Source organism: Aythya fuligula, chromosome 3 (assembly GCF_009819795.1).
Source record: "Aythya fuligula isolate bAytFul2 chromosome 3, bAytFul2.pri, whole genome shotgun sequence".
Classification (NCBI taxonomy): Eukaryota; Metazoa; Chordata; class Aves; order Anseriformes; family Anatidae; genus Aythya; species Aythya fuligula.
This window is the reverse complement of record NC_045561.1, coordinates 49,995,617-50,012,654: the sequence shown is the minus strand read 5'-3', so window position 1 is coordinate 50,012,654 and position 17,038 is coordinate 49,995,617.

The window sequence follows — 17,038 nt, the reverse complement described above, 5'->3', positions numbered from 1 at the left end:
GTGCCATCTGTGTACCTCCTTTACATGATGTATAAGCTTAAGCTACATCAGAAGACATGGTTACTCAACCACGTACAAAACTTGCATTATTATTTGCATTAGGTCATATTTCTTCTGTAACTGGATCTATTTTGAGAAGTACTTGAAACATATTAGTGCAGAATCATATGAGCACAGGATAACTGAGGTTGAAAGGGACTTGTGGAGGTCATCTGGTCTAACTGTCCACTCAGTTGTAAGCTAGATCCAACTTCAAAGTTAGATCACGTTTTTTGTGGTCGTGTACACTTTTAGCATATATCCAAAGATGGAGATTCTATTCTTTTGCATTATTACAAAATGAAAATACAATTTCACATCCCATGCTCTGCATTTTGCTGTTTTCATATTTTTACACTGGCAGTAGGCCTGAGCCAGGATTAAAGCCTCAGGCATATGATGCTAATACACCCAGAACAGGTTTTGAACAAGGCAAGGCTTTTATCCAAATAGAAAAAAAGTATGGTTTAATACTTCACTGAATAATGAAAAATGTTTTGTATGCATTTATCATACACTCTATGGTCTTCAGTCAACTATAATACAAGTGCTTCTTATTACAATGCCTCTTTGAGACCTGCATAACAGAGTGAAGCCAAATACGAAATACAATCTGTCTCCATTAAAAGGCAGCAAAATATTGCAAGTGAAATCAACACAAGTTTTACAAAATAGTTAAATTAAGATGAAGTATGAGTGTCTGCCAAGAGAAGAAGGGTTTTCTTGGACTAAATGAATTAAAGCTAAAATATGATGAACAAAACTAATTTATCCATTCTTAAACAGAATTATAGTGCTGCAATTTAAAAAAAAAAAAAAAGTCTTTCAAATTTAATGATCTGTTTATATACAGTATTTTGTACCAAGTGTAGTATTTCAGACAGGATCTTTCATCAATGAGTCATTTTAAGTGACTACCCACTACAGTGAAAAAAAAAAAATCACATTTTATTATTGTCATTGTAATTATGGCCTGTTAGCTGGGAGGGGATTCCTATTGTACAGTAGTTTAGCGATCTAGACAAGTATTCATTTGGACTACAGAAACACCAGTCTTTGATTTAAAATGGCTAGTATTTCACTAGTATGTTTTCTTCTTTAAATTAAAAGTAATGAATTACATAAACTGCAAAAAAGCAAGCAGGCAAACTATTCCTTTAATGATGTTTAAGCTAGAAGACCCAAAATGTGTGTATGCTTCATTTCATTATATGTTTTTAATTTCTTGTATTTTCATCATGTTATCATTTTCTGTGAATATAAACACTTCTTTTAACACCATTGATATTCGGAAATAATAATGCCAGATATGTATTTATATTTTCTGATTAGCTCAGTTGTGCAAGAAAGGTTCAGATGTCAAGGCAATTGAAGGATTTCCCATAAAAATAAAAATATTTCCCATATTCTATATGGTTTTAACTTCATTGCAAGCATGGTAGACAGAACCTCTTTATGTGTCTTCTCCTATCCCTCCCAGTTGGTGAAAGAGGAGGTGAAATGTAATGACAGCTGAGACATTCCAAAGAAAATGCTAGTACCCTCAAATTAAAATGAACATCATAACTTGAGATTAACAGAGCAAATAATTGTTTAAGAGAAACTAAAACAGTAACAAGACAAATGGGTAGGAGAAACCTAGAATACGTAGGACAGGTTGAAATTTATTAGTCATCGAGTCTTACAATTCTAATTTCTCCTATTTTTTGCATTTTTTGTTTTTAAATTCTGTCCCAACATGCTACTCAGTAAGCTTCTTTGAAGGAAGCTTTAGGTCCCATTGGTAACCTAAGACTTTTTGAAAACCTAGCTGAAGCAATTGAAATTTGTCTTGTAGTAACTGATCGAATTAGAGCCTAGAAGTAATTATATGCTTTAAATATATCACTTTATCAAGTGTTGTCGTGCATTGCATTGTCCTGACTAGAATTTACAACTATTTCTGGGATTAAGATCAGTATCTTGATGTACTGTCATAATTTTGAGCTTTACTTCAGGCAAGGTGTGGAAGGGCTCATTACTATCTGCTCCTTCAAATCTCTTTGTGAGCAACCATCCCTTCTATAGTATCACAGTACAGGCTTGATGCAGTGCCAATTAGGAATAGACAGCATTTATTAATTTTATGGATCATTTATGGTGTATTACCAGGTGTATTTATTATGGTGTATTTACTCAGGACAAAAGGCCACATTCCGAGACCAGTACAAGAAAGATTATTACTGGTATGGAGGCCTACCTCTTTAGGTATGACTGACAGACTCATGGGAAAACAGAAATTATCTTCACTTTATCAACTGGAAATTGGCACACACCATGCTGTTTTAGGTATGCTAGTGCCATGTGCGATTTTAACTGCTTCATACAGCTATGGCTAAACTATGACCTGCACTGGAAGCTGTTTAATTTGGATTAAATGAGCTTTTTTCCCTCACCCATAAAGAAAATACCTTTACTACAGCAACACTGAGTTGTGCACAGATGTATTGCAGCAGAGCTTGGGCACTGTTTGCTGGCACTGCCACAGGGCGGAAGCCTGCCCACCAACCATGTCCTGGTCTCCATGACCTGGGAGGCAAGTGGGCACCCACAGCTTTGGGTCCCCATCAGGCTGATGGGATCTGTTTTCCCCTTCCCTCGCTCTGTTGTTTTTGCAAGAGCAGAAACTGTACTGCTCCTCACTGAAGCTGAGTAGCCCTTACCCATACTGTGAAATTTTGGGTGTCAGGACTGCCCTTGATTCTGTCAGGGGAAGGCCTGGCAGCCTGTCCAATGCCCCTTTCCCATCAGAAACAAGGCACTGGGAGCACTGGGGCATCCCCAGCCCTGACACTGGGCACCTCCTTGCAAACGGGGACAGCCAAAAGCCAGGCTGGGATGTGGGCCTGCGGTGGGGCAGGGCTGTGGGGAGCTGTAGCCTGGCCCTCCTGTGGCCTCGCTAGGGCTGGGGCTGGTGGCCCCAGGCTGACGAGGGTTCCTGGGCCTAGGAATGGGCAGGGACAGGCAGGGCTGGCGGTGCCCTCAGGGCCATGACATTTTCTTGCCAGCATCTAAAATAGCAATTCATATCTGAAGGGCAGTCTTAATTTATGTTACATGGAAATTTTTTGATACGTCATGACTATTTTTATTGAAAAGTTCAGCAATAGCAAATTTTTTAAATGAAAAATGTATCTCATAAATAATCCTTATATCAAATTTAAGTGAGTTATTCCCATGCTGCATGTACATGCATTCATATTGCTAGAAGGATTCCTTGGGAAAAAAATTGTATAAAGTTGCTCCGTTGTCAAATTTAAAATTAGAAAATCTAGTAATGTTTATTACCAGTTATGTAACGTGTGTGATTTTTTTAAAACTATTTATTTTGTTTTACTTAATGTGAAAATAAGCTTTAAGATTTATATCATACAATGTCAGTTACGTCTTTTTACAGAAGTAAATTTAAAGTTCTTTGGCTCTCAGTCATCTAACTCCCAACCAAGGGAGACCATTGTTTTTCTGGAGTCTGATTTAAGAAGAAATGAAACCTGTGTTTCTCTCATCTGTGTCAATCAGACTGTCTCACAGATTACATTTTCATTTGACTGCATGTTTTTTGCCAATAAAGCAGAGTACTCTCACTTATTCTATTGACTTAAAAAATGGCAATGAAAGAAAACAAAACTTGTAATGAGTTATCACAAATAAGTGCAATTTTCCTTTATTTGCTATTTATTATGCATTGTACGTCTAACATGGATTGGGAGAAGTATCTGTGTGAATCTTAAAATGAAAGAAATGCTGCATGTCAGGCAGCAATTATGAAAGGTCTCCAAAATCCATTTTGTTTTTTTTGTTTCATTGTCTTGCTGATACCTGTGCTCCCTGATATTTTCTGAATAGCGTGCAGTGTCTTTCACTAACTTTTGGTATAGAATCATAGAATAAGCCAAGTTGGAAGGGACCCATAAGGATCATCGAGTTCAACTCCTGGCTCCACACAGGTCTACCCAAAACTTCAGACCATGTGACTAAGTGCACAGTCCAAACTCTTCTCAAACTCCAACATGCGTGGTGCTGTGACTACGTCCCTGGGTGGCCTGTTCCAATGCACAACAACCCTCTCAGTGAAGAACTTCTTCCTGATATCCAGCATCCCCTGCTGCAGCTTGACTCTATTCCCTCAGGTCCTATCACTGGTTTTCCAGGCTGAACAGGGCAAGTGACCTCAGCTGCTCTTCATATGCCTTCCCCTCTAGGCCCTTCACCATTTGTTCCATCAGGAAATGCTGATGGTTAGGCTAGGCTAGACACTGGATCACTTATATTTCCACTGCTTCCATGGTCCTCAGTTCTTAAGCAGGTATTTAGGAATTCTCCATATACTGGATACTACATCCACGTCTACAGACTTGTTCATGGTTACTCCAGTCAGTTTTGAAGGCACTCATAGACACAATGTGTTTCAGAAATCCCTTACAGCCACTACATACAGGAAGCCACCACATACTTAGAAGAGTCTCAAGGCTGCTCTATCTTATCTTTCTTTAAGTCCTTTGACATATTTTTGTCTACCTCACTGACTGTGCACTAAACACAGTTTTATAGAACCAGAAATTTAGGACATTGAAGAGTATTTTCAAGGAATTAATCTAATTTAAGCATAATTTCAGTGAAATATATCTCTAATAGTTGGATACATAACACCTATGACTTTGGAGCTTTTAAGTGCAGACATCTCTCAAATGGAGTCTTACAAGAAAAAAAAAAAAAAAGGTTTATACTATATTTATACTATAACAAAACCTCAGCTTCATATGGGCATTAACAAACACTGCTCCCCAAAACCCTGTACATGAAACTGTTCACATAATGCTGAAGAATAATATTTCTTCCTCACATCTTTTGAAAGCATGATCTAAGTAAATGATTAATAAAATAAATTTATCACCACTATAGCTGTTGAGTGAACTTCTCATCTGTTGTATGCTGATTCTTTTCTTTCAGTCTCTAAGGAGAATTATTTGAGCTGTGTAATGTTTTCCTTTTGTAGTCTTTGAGCTGGAGAGTTGATTGCTCATACACGCTATTGTGTTCTTAAGTGAAAGAAAGTACAATCAAAGAAATGTGCCTTATACTTCAAGCAGAAAATGGTAATGTTTGTGAAAATCTGTATTCCATAAAAACCGTAAATAAAATTTGGTGGAAAAATAGAATTTTGTTTAAACAATAAGGAAAAAGCTTTCATAAAGGTGAAAGCAGAGAGAAATATTTATTCTAAGAACATAAATAGAATAAATAGATACTTTAAAATATTTTTTAAACAGACTTTCCTCACAGACCTCTTGCTACCCAAAACCTGTAAGATAGTTCAGCCAGTGAAACAAATGGACAGTAGAAGTAATACATTCTAAAATGTAATATGAGCAAAGTGGGTGAATTTATTTTCATGCTGGACAATAACAACAAATGAATGAAAGAGCAGAAATGAGAAAAGGAAAGATTCTCCTTTGCTTTTCATATGTTTTGAAAAAGAGCATAATTTACCACTGCCTAATAACTTCTAATTTTTTGGAGTAATTATGTGCATTGCGTAGTGTTAGTCAAATAAATGGTGTTCATATCACATTCTCCCCACTCAGAACAAGCTGAACATCTCTTTTTCGTAATACAAAGTGCACAGTTGAGGAAAAAATCCTGTGACCTGGAAGGTCAGTGACTTACTTCCAGCTCCAGTGAATTAACAGAGAAACACATCCCAAGACTGAAGATCCTTTGGCAGAGATCTCTGCCTTCAGCTCCTGTCTGATTGAATAAAGAACTGTGAGTTGAGTGCCTCAGCTGACCTCAACTGTTACAGCATTACACGAGTGAGAACTATGCAAAGGACCATGTAACCTTCCATCCCCATGAATTTTTCTCTTTTTTTTTTTTTTTTTTTTTTTTTTTTTAATATTTGTGCCCCCCACTGATCTTTTTATTGCTATAGTGTGAAAGACATATGTGATACTTGGAAATCCTGGTGAAAGCATTAAAAACTCAAAGCTTTATGGAAACTTTTGAACCAGAAAAGATTTTAGTGAGAAGACTTACTGTATAGATTTTCATAAAATCTGATTTCCAGTAAGAGGGGTAACAAAAGATACAAAAATGTTTCCCTGCGGTACCACCAGATGTCAGGTAGTCATCAGGAGCATCAGTGTTAGATGTTATCCGCTCTCAGCTAGTCTCCATTTTCTCTCTTCTCCATCTGTTCATTCTTTTTGCCTCTCCATGGGGTTTATTGTCCTCCATACTTTATTCTGGATGATCCTGTAGGAACTTTGAACTTAATGTTTCTTGTGACCTACCTTATAGCTATTATTACTTATTATATTACCTATTATTACCTATTACCTATTATAGCTGCTGTCTCTTGGTGCTGATTTTTAAGCCTGTCACTCTTCGTTAAAGACACGGACTGTTTCTTAATTATGTTTTGGGTATCCCATTTTTTTGCCTTCAGCTAACACACAGAGAATTAGACTACTTGCTCTTCCTCCCAGGACATTATGCTATTCATACATCTGGCACAGCTCACACCAGCACTAAAAGTAGTAAATACAATTTTTCCTAATTCCCTCTCTATGACAAGTCCAATTCCAGTTTTACTTCACCTTTCTCAAAGTCACTGTGGTGACTACAGGTTTACCTGTAGGTAGCTAAACTCTGGCATACTGCTCTCACTCCTCAGAAGGCAAAGCACAGAAAATAATGATGAAAACCTTGTGGATTGAGATAGGACAGGAAGATCACTCAGCAATTGCCTTCATGGGCAAAACAGACTCAGAGTAAAGGAGATTAACATAATTTATTGCCTATTGCCTACAGACTAGGGCAATGATAACTAAAAGCAAACTAAAAACACCTTCCCCCAATCCATCCTCTTCTACCTCCTTCCCCTGAGCAGCACAGAGAAATGGGGAATGGGGCTTCGGTCAGTCCCTGATGTTCTTCGTCTCCACCTCTCCCTCACGGTCCCTCCCTGCCCCTGCTCCATGCAGGATCCTTCCCACGGGATGCTGTCCTTCCCCAACTGAGCCTGCGGGGGTGCCCACAGGCAGCAGCTCTTCAAGCACTGCTCCCACATGGGTCTGTACCATGGGGTCTGTCCATGCCCCAGGAGCAAACTGCTCCAGCACAGGTACCCCATGGCTGGGCGGCAGCTCCCCCCAGACCCCCTGCTCCTGCGTGGGCTCCTCACCATGGGCTGCAGCTCCGGCCCGGGGCCTGCTCCTGCGGGGTCTCTCCATGGGCCACAGCCTCCTCCAGGCCACATCCACCCGCTCCACTGGGGGATCTTCCACAGGTTGCAGCATGGAGATCTGCCCTGTGTGGGACCCATGGGCTGCAGTGGGACAGCCTGCTCCACCAGGGGCCTCTCCACAGGCCACGGGGGAACTTCTGCTGTGGAGCCTGGAGCACCTCCTGCTGCACTGACCCTGGGGACTGGAGGGCTGGTTCTCACTCATCTCTCTCCCAGCTGCTGTTGTGCAGCAGGTTTTTTTTTCCGCTGTCTTAACTATATTCTCACAGAGGCTCAATAGAGTTACTCAATGACATGGTCCTGGCCAGCAGTGGGTCTGTTTCAGAGCTGCCTGAAACTGGCCCTTACATGACCGGCTGCTGGACTCTCATCACATTGGCTACCCTGCAGCCTGCCTGCTACCAGGCCCTTGCCATGTAATACAGGCACAGAGATTTCACTTCCCAGATATGTGCTACTTTCTCAGGTCCTCAACCCATAATAACTAATGCAATGTCTGTCAGTTTTCTTCGAAAACAACCTTTCACACATTTTTTTTTTTTTTTTCCATGAAACACAGCAACATTATCATCTATGCCCAAATTTCTATATCTTTTATCATTATACCACTTTCATTGGGTTTAAACTTCTTTCCCTTCCTACCATGTAAGAAATAATGCAGAAAAAAAAAAAAAAGAAGCATGAAAGTAATAGCTTTCATTTGATATACCTTATACACAGAAGTTTTTAAAAATTCCAGGAGATGTTTCTGAAAGAAAAGATCGGTATTTCTTTTCTGAAATATCTTTGTACATGTAAAAATTATTTTAAGAGTCTCAGGTTGCTCTAAGACTATTTACTTTCATGACATTATCAAGGATATTGAGAACAGCCTCAACTTGGAGACTTTACCTTCAACAGATAAAATAAATTTAATAAAAGTCCAATTAAAAAAAATATCTTACTATTGTAAATATTTTAGTGAAGTGAAACTAGACAAAGGAATATTTGATTTATCTTATTTACTCTTTAGTGAAGCCCACCTGAACAGATATTATGTAAAAAAAAAAAAAGTAAAAAATAAAAATCATTGAGTAGAACTGGGCAAAAGACAAAAATTTAAAGTAAAAAGAGACAGAAATAAGCAGTAAATTAATAATAATAATAATAATACAAACTACTCCAAGATATACTTAATATATCTATTGATATATTCTGTGGTTATTAATGATCTGGAAAAGACAGCTAATCACCTCTAGCTGAGATAACTCATGAGAAGACTTCGCAAAGCTAAGAAAAACATGTGACCAGCAAAATACAATGTTGGTAAACTAATGTATAAAGTGGAAATTTTTCATATATATATATGAATATTTATTTTCAGGTTTCAAATTAATTTCATATTGCCTATATAAAACTGAATCACAATCTGTGCTTGGCAATAACAAACAAGACAATTGTTACTGTGCACAATCAATAGAATAAATTTCTAGAAAGATATTAACATCATATTGATTTTCTCATTAAAAGTTTTTGTAAAATGAAAGTAGGTAAGGAGAGTAAATAGGTAAGGAGAGAAAATAATAAATAAATAATAAGGAGAGTCTCACCTGTTCAGGAGAACTGTAAAAAGAAAACAGGTCTGCATCATTCAGGAAAGAGGAATTAAAGAGTTATCCCTTATGTATGAATAACAGTGTAAAAGAGAAAGTTAAGGGGATAAGTCTACTTTCTACTTGGTCACATAAGGAAAAAAAAAAAAAAAACAAACAACAAACCTACAAATATTTAACTAGATTTTGGCACATTAAAAGTTGACAACAGGGACTATCTCTCATAGTACACAAAATGGGCTGTTGGAACTCAATGCAAAAATATTAGAGAGCCAAGAGCTTTGAAAGATTTTAAAATAAGATATTTGGATGATTAATGAGAACATTCTCTGATAATTAGCTGACAACTTTAAAAAATATTGCATGTCACTGTTCATAGCCAAATTAATCAGAATATAGCTGGGGTAAGGAAGGAATCTGCTCTATTAAGAGATCAGTTGCATTTCTTCATTTTGGAGGTTTTTATAACTTTTTGTAGCTATCAAGTACTTTCCAATGTAATAAACAGGATTAGATGGACCACTGATTTCCATTGATAAACTACTGTTCTCCCAACTAAGGCAGCAATTATTTCTTTTGTGATAGCTCTAAATTTATGACTGAGTGTCTATCATAGACTATTTATCACATAGAATCACAGAATCACAGAATTTCAAGGTTGGAAGAGACCTCAAGATCATCAAGTCCAACCTCTGACCTAACACTAACAAGTCCTCCACTAAACCATATCCCTAAGCTCTACATCTAAATGTCTTTTAAAGACTTCCAGGGATGGTGACTCCACCACTTCCCTGGGCAGCCTGTTCCAATGTCTAACAACTCTTTCAGTAAAGAAGTTCTTCCTAACATCCAACCTAAAACTCCCCTGGCACAACTTTAGCCCATTCCCCCTCATCCTGTCACCAGGCACGTGGGAGAACAGACCAACCCCCACCTCTCTACAGCCTCCTTTAAGGTATCTGTAGAGAGCAATAAGGTCGCCCCTGAGCCTCCTTTTCTCCAGGCTGAACAAGCCCAGCTCCCTCATGACTATTTCATAATCTTTATTGGTAGCAGAGACTTAACCTCTGTGTAGGAACCTTTTTGTTACTGAAATTCTTCTCTGAATTGTGAAATTTCCATTCTTATCTGAGGGGAAGCGTTTACCAACCTCTAAAGAATGGTAGTGAGGAGAGTCACCACTTCATACGTAATATAAATAAGAAAAATTCCCTGTATAGTTTGTATGTATTTGAGGAACCATGTTAAACTTTATACATATTTGGCAAACACAGTATCTGACATTTAAAAAATGTATTAATATTTGGATGAAAATCCTGGAAGACACTTGAAATTCAAGTGGCAAATACACCTGGATATCTACAGGAAGTTTTTGCTGGGTACAAAGAATCTGTTTCTTCTGTGAAACATTTCCAGTGTTTCAGGACTGAATGGAGCTATAGAGGATCTGCACTTCTAACTCTAAGAGCCTTTTAAAAGAATGCTTCACATACATAAAGGTTTTTTTTGTTTGTTTGTTTGTTTGTTTGTTTAATATTCTCTACCATATTATAGATTTAACATGACTAATCACATATATACATGTAATTTTAATACAGTGTGTCTGCTTTTCAGCTATGTTGAGCTTTCAGAGTGAATGCTGGACTGGTTTCTCATTTACTGGTTTTAATTTTATCATAGTGCTTATAGCTTATCATAGCTTGAAATACTACAATGAAATTCACCCCTGAATTATTTATTTTTTCAAAGCATGAAAACTATCATTATTTCTTAATATATTTATTTTTAAAATGTACTTCATGAGTATCAGGTTTGGTGATTTTTTTTAAAGTGAAGATTAATAACCAAAAAAAAGAAGGAAAAGAGTGAATCAAATACTGATCTGAAAAACCAGGGCATCATGCCCTGGAGAATATGAAATGTAGGCCTTCAAGGGCAGCACATCCCAATGGTATGATCACTCAAGTGAGAAATTCCTGCCACTGGATATGACTGAATTCAACACTGAAGTTAAGCAGGAGTAACTCTATAATTGTTCAAATACTAGAGTCATAGGAACTCTATAAATTCCCTAATTAGAGAAAGAGAAAGCTTAGTTGATGTGCATGTGTTGACTTAAGTCTGCAGCTGCCTCTGAACAATTCATCGGGAGTTGTGCTGGGGAGCCCTCTGGCTGCCCTGCAAGCAGCATTGTCCTAGGCTGCCCAGGACTGTGGTCATCCTTAACACCAACATCTTAAAAGCAACTCTTCTCTTACCCTGTTACTAAAATTTAGTGTGGAGGTAAAAGATGATATGCTGTCAAACAACAGGGCAGAAACAACTACCTGCTCCTCTAAATGCCTTTGTACCACCAAACTCCTGGACTGAGCTGTCCCTTGCTGTCAGATTTGGCAAAGGAATGAAAAATTAAGAATTTTTATTTAATGACAAAGCACTGGAGGTTTTAAGCTGACTATGACTGGAAGCAGGAATTCCCTTGAGTTTTTTGAACAACTCACCAAGCAAGAAAAAAAGTCAAAACAGAGTACAGTCATTTCTTCTGGAAAAAATGAATCAATTCTCTAGCAGTCTGGAAACCCCTCTTAAAGTGAAAATCCTGAAATACATCTGTATAGGCCAGAAATACATTATGGTCAATGGTGAGAAGACATAAAAAATCCAGACAAATACTTCTGGTTCTTGCTGCAAGGAGACCTTCCATCAGGTTAGTCTGTACAGTCTAATTAAGATAAAATAAAATGAAGTCTCTATATGTGGCTATACTTAGCCACCTAACACCAATTCAGATAGCTCTCTTAAAAGAACAGGTGCCAGGCAGGACAATAATTTGTAGATCTGCTGGTATCCAAAGATAGTTGGGAAAAAGATATAACCACTGCATGCTTGAGCATGGTCAGCTTGTCCTTATAAAAGAAGGCATTAGCAATCCTCAGCAGTAATATCTCCTTGATTATTAGTGTGTCTCTGATAACTTTAGTCAGCCATGAAGAACATACTTAATGATAACACGATGATGAAAGGGTGTAAAATGATGTAGGACTGACATTTTTAGTAGAAATCTTCTGTATGACAAATTATATATTAAATTTATGTTGGACCGGGTCATTAGTATTTTGCTGAGTGGAAGAATCTCAAAAATCTTTCAAAAATCTTACGGGTAGGACCAGTTTGTAGCCAAATTTCTCATAATCCAAAAAAAAAAAAAAAAAAAGACTTCATCTTTAGAGCTTCCTGAATTTTGTCTTGCCTTTGGTAAGGAAATTAGTTAAATTTGAGGCTACACAGCCTACCAAATTTTTTAGTTTTCTAGATATACCAAGAAACCAGTATAGTTATTGCATTCTTTGCACTGTAAGTGGTACTTCACAGAACGTGCAGTTGAGAGTAATATCAAAAATACCTTTGCTTAAGAAAACTTCATTTCCTTGCATTAAATATTAGGAGAAGGCACTTAGACAGATAACCTGAACTTTACAAAAGCAGTTCCTCATGATATTCGTGTGATAAATAACGTTTTGAAAATATGTCACTTGTGAGGCTGGTCTTCAGGTTTGTTGATTCTGTTCTGAAAATTAGAATTCCATGCGTATTGACTGTCTGTGTTTTTATTTTCTAAAATTTGCCAAGTTTATAGATAAAAATATTTTTCTAGTTGACAGCAAAATATAGTGCTTTTGAGACATGGAAACCAAGACTGGAATTTTACTGACTCATGTATCATGATAATAGGCTGTCCTTTTGTCACCCTCAGAATTCTAGAAATAGCTGTTTTGCCTTTGGTTACACTGATGTAGTCGTATGGTACACAAGGAAGATGTAATAAGTGGTTTGATTATTGGCAATATGGAATCTGGTTTACTTTCCCATTGTCTTGTTGGATCTCTGACAAAACTCAGAAATAAAATATATATTGCACAAACAGTGATGAAATATAGCTGACTATGAGGAGAGAGCACAGATGAAGTGATGCCCCATGTTGTGCAGCAGAATAGAGAACTACGCATTAAATGCAAAACCAAAATCTGAACCAAGAAAATAAACATTAGTATTAGGCCATTGCAAAAACTGAAAGCTTGAATGTAATTTACCTTTAAATTTACCTCTAAGCCAGCAAAATCTGATCCTTCCCAGTAATTATTTTTGATGCTACTGCATAGAAAATATTGTTTGTTTTTAAGGCATGAAATATGAGAGCAAAGGTTATCTCAGTAAATGTAGGCATGATCATACCACTATAGGCCATTACTAAGCCTAAGAAGAACACTAAAGCCATCAGCCAGCATTATATGCCCATGGTACACAGATTACAGATACCAAGAACTCTCTCACTATATAGCCACTAAGTTCTTTGCCTTTTGCAGATTTTTAGATGCCATATTTTTTTAATACATACATCTGTAATGAAAATAGTCTAAATGCCAATGGATATAGTGTTGTATTAGTGCTTTATCCTAAAACAAAAGCTCTAAGATGTGTTATTAGCTCCATTTATCCAAACTATAAATACCTTCATTTTAGCGTACAGTTTTATTAGTAGACTCCGACTCTTACCTAATGAGGTTTGCTACCATAGCAGTTAGGTAGCAGAAGCCAACAGATTAAAGGTATTCAGCTGGCCAATTTGATGTTGTCCAACCCTTAATTTTACTTAGCAAGTGCTGCACTGTTCTTGTGGGAGATGTTGAGGCAGGAAAAGTGGGGAGAGTAGGCACAGGGGACACCTTACATGCATTGGACAGGCTGAACCACTTCTTGACTTTTGCCTGCTGTGAAAATACATTTCAAGCTCTCAAATATTACACTTCTGAGGGAATGGTGACTTCTGTTTGCAGTTGCCAGAAAAAAAGTGCCCTTTGTTTGCAGCCTGTCAATAGAATGACCTTTCCCTCTTGCCAATTTATGCTCAAGAAATACACGTGATTGTTTTCCCTTTGCTGAATGTTTCAAGAATCTTCCAAATTTGTTTGATCAATGGTTCAGAAGCTTTCAAACTGACATGAGAAAATACACATTTTTGCAGACTCATTTTCTGTTGGACCTGAAGCAGCTGAAGCTAGAGATCAGCTAGAATTAATCTCTGCTTAATGAAGGAAACTTGCTGAATTTCTATAAATGCTTGCCTATGACACATATTCGGAGTTACATAAGAAGACTGCCATTTATGCAATCTGCTTTGGCAATATTTATATTTGTATTCAAATCTTCTCCCTTGTGAAAACGAATAAATCGAGACCCTGTAATTGCCTATCAGACAATTACCTGCATTTTGGAATGCATGAGGCTACCTCAAAGGTTAGTCTTCAAGAGCTGCTTTCAGGTTTTTAGATTTGGTCTAGCCAGGAATGCTTTCTTCCTGCTAGCAGATGTGCGCTTTGTCTTTAATGAAACAATGCAGATGCAACATAGCTTTATATAACTGCAGTGGAAATTTAAACAGTAAATTTAGATGCATTCTTGTCTGTGTGACAATGCGGCAGGTACAGATGAACTCAGATGTGTTTTGACTGTACTCTAAGTTCTCCGGAAATCATGTAGCCATGTTAGCATGGTGTTGTACCCGAGCTACAGTTCTGGGCTAAAAAAGAAGCATATGTTACCCTGAGCACATGTTCCATGCTAACATTGTGGTTCTGCTTCTGATCTGCACCTGATCCACAGTCAGCCTTCTGGGAGCAGAGTGTAGGCCTCCTACTGATCTCATTTCCTTCTCTGGAGGTAAATGAGATGCACAATTGGCATCGGGTCCTCTTTTTAACTGTTCCATATTGACATTACATTTCATTTCAGCAGTATCCATTAGTTGCTGTTGCATTGGGTAATGTTCGGGACTGTCTACAGTGGAAGCTCATGCGTTCTCTTGCCTAGAGGCAACAATTTATGCCCTGGTATGCTTTCCCTGATTGTTCTTTATGTCTTACATGTATCTAAAATACAAGTCTTAGAAATGGCTGCCTGCACTACCACAAACGTTCTTTGAGGAGGCAGGAAATACGGGGACATATTTTTAGGAGATTTAGAGAAGACTGCTTGTCTGTGTGGGGCAACACCTCTCTGCTAAGCTGCCTGATTTGTGATGGGTCTTGGCAAGTAGCATGCTGGTTAGACTCCCATGCGGTTGCACAGGGCAGATTACTGCCTCATGTGCCAAGTGTGGAGCCATGGTTGCATTACATGTACTGTACATTAATTAATCCGTTCTTCCCTACTGACCTCAAATCTAAAAATCTCAACCATTATGTAAATCTTACAAAAGCTAGGGCATGTGGAACTCATAAATCTCATTGACTCAGAGGGTCTGTGTTATGCATTGAAGTCAGAGCAGCGACAAGCAATGATAAAGTCCCTCAGCCTAAGCCTCAAAGAGTGAAGGTGGAGTGAATTTTAACCATAAGTGAATTTTAACCTCACACACGAGGATCATATGCAGAAACAGCTACAACAGAGTAATTTGGCATGTTGTGGTAAATTTGGATGGTGTATCCAAGCCATGTGACCAGCAATTGAATTCCTCTTGCTTTATATGTGATATCTCATATAGGTGCACTGGGCTACCTGTTCTTCTCAGCTGTCTTTTGAGTACCACACTGCCTTTATACCCACTGGCAGCTGCCTCCAGACCTCTTCTAAAAGGATCTTAAAATATTATCAGCTTAGCTACCCAGTTATAGAGAAGTCATGCTAGGGTTACTTAAAACCAAAGATGTGTTTAGCGTACACTAAGCTAACCTGTGCTTTCAGACAGTGACAGCTGTGATGCAGTAGCAGCCTAACTAACTCTCAGTTGTACTTAACCGTGCCAATGGTCTTTATCTGTTGCTCCTGGCCAATGTATGCTCAAACAAATTGTATCCTTAGCTGCAAAAAGTGTGCCTTACTGCAAACACTTCATCATGTTGCTCCTCTGGTCTGTCTCTATGTGAAGAGGGAAAAGCAGCATTCACCCTAGAGCAGAAGGCAGTGCAGCATGCAGCCTGGCAGACAGGGAAACACCTTTCCTGAAAGGTGCAGAGACCACCATTCAGGTGTTTGTTGTGGCCTCACAGGTGAGATCACTGAATGAACTGTGAATATTTCTCTTTTCACTGTATTCACTGTATTTCAGTGCAAAGTACCCATGGTTTAAGGCAAGCCTTTGAGGGCACAGCCCTCAAACAAACATGTCCTGTTGCATTAAGAGGCAATTTAAGAGATTGCTCAACTGCTAGTTACTGGTTCCTTGGTGAGAACCCATGAAAAACAATGGAAGTATTTCTAGTTGCTGAAGCTGACTTTGCCTTGAACAGAGTTACTCGGGCATTACAAAGAAAGGAACAGCAAGCAGAGAGGCAGTACACACCACAATCCTAAACACCTCACAGTTTCAGTTTTTGAGATTACATTTTTATCCCTCTCTTTCAGCATCTGCATGGCAAGACATGCATTCGTGGGGCAAGTGTTGGTACATCTGCTTATTAATGGCATTTGCCCATAGTCTCACTCAGAGCTACATAGCACAGAGTGCTGTCATGTTGGTACTAAGTGTCAGGCCTCAATGCCAAATGAGGCTTTGTGTGCCAACCTAGGAGGGTATGGGACATACCACAGGTATCAAGTCTGATCTGAAAAATGCTCTAAGCCTGTCTTTCTCTTGTCTTTCTACTGACTTAAAATTGCTTGGCATTTTCAGGGCTGTAACTTAAGCTAATGCTCTGAGCAGCTTGCAAACTGGGAGACTGAAGCCACGTTTAGTCTGCTAGCAGATGCCAGCAGATGGAGAAAAAGGATATGTCCGTAGTGCACAAAGGAGCATGGTCCGCACGGTAGTCATATCAGCACAGTGCCATCCCAAGCTCATTAGGCTTGCTGAGCTGTAAAGCTTATTAGTTCATTCACATTGGCTTCCTATCGCAGCCAGACTGCTTCCTGAGGCTAAACTAGCATGCTGGCACATGTGCTACACCATATTGTCACACCAGCTCATTTGACAGAAGTTCAGACAGCTATGCACTTCTCTCCTCGTGCACTGCAGCTCTTACCTAGGAGGATAAGTACTGACTGAGCTGTGGCTTTTGACACTAGTACTTGCGTGATGCCTATAACTATCTATAAACCTGGCCTTACTCTGTTTATAAAACAA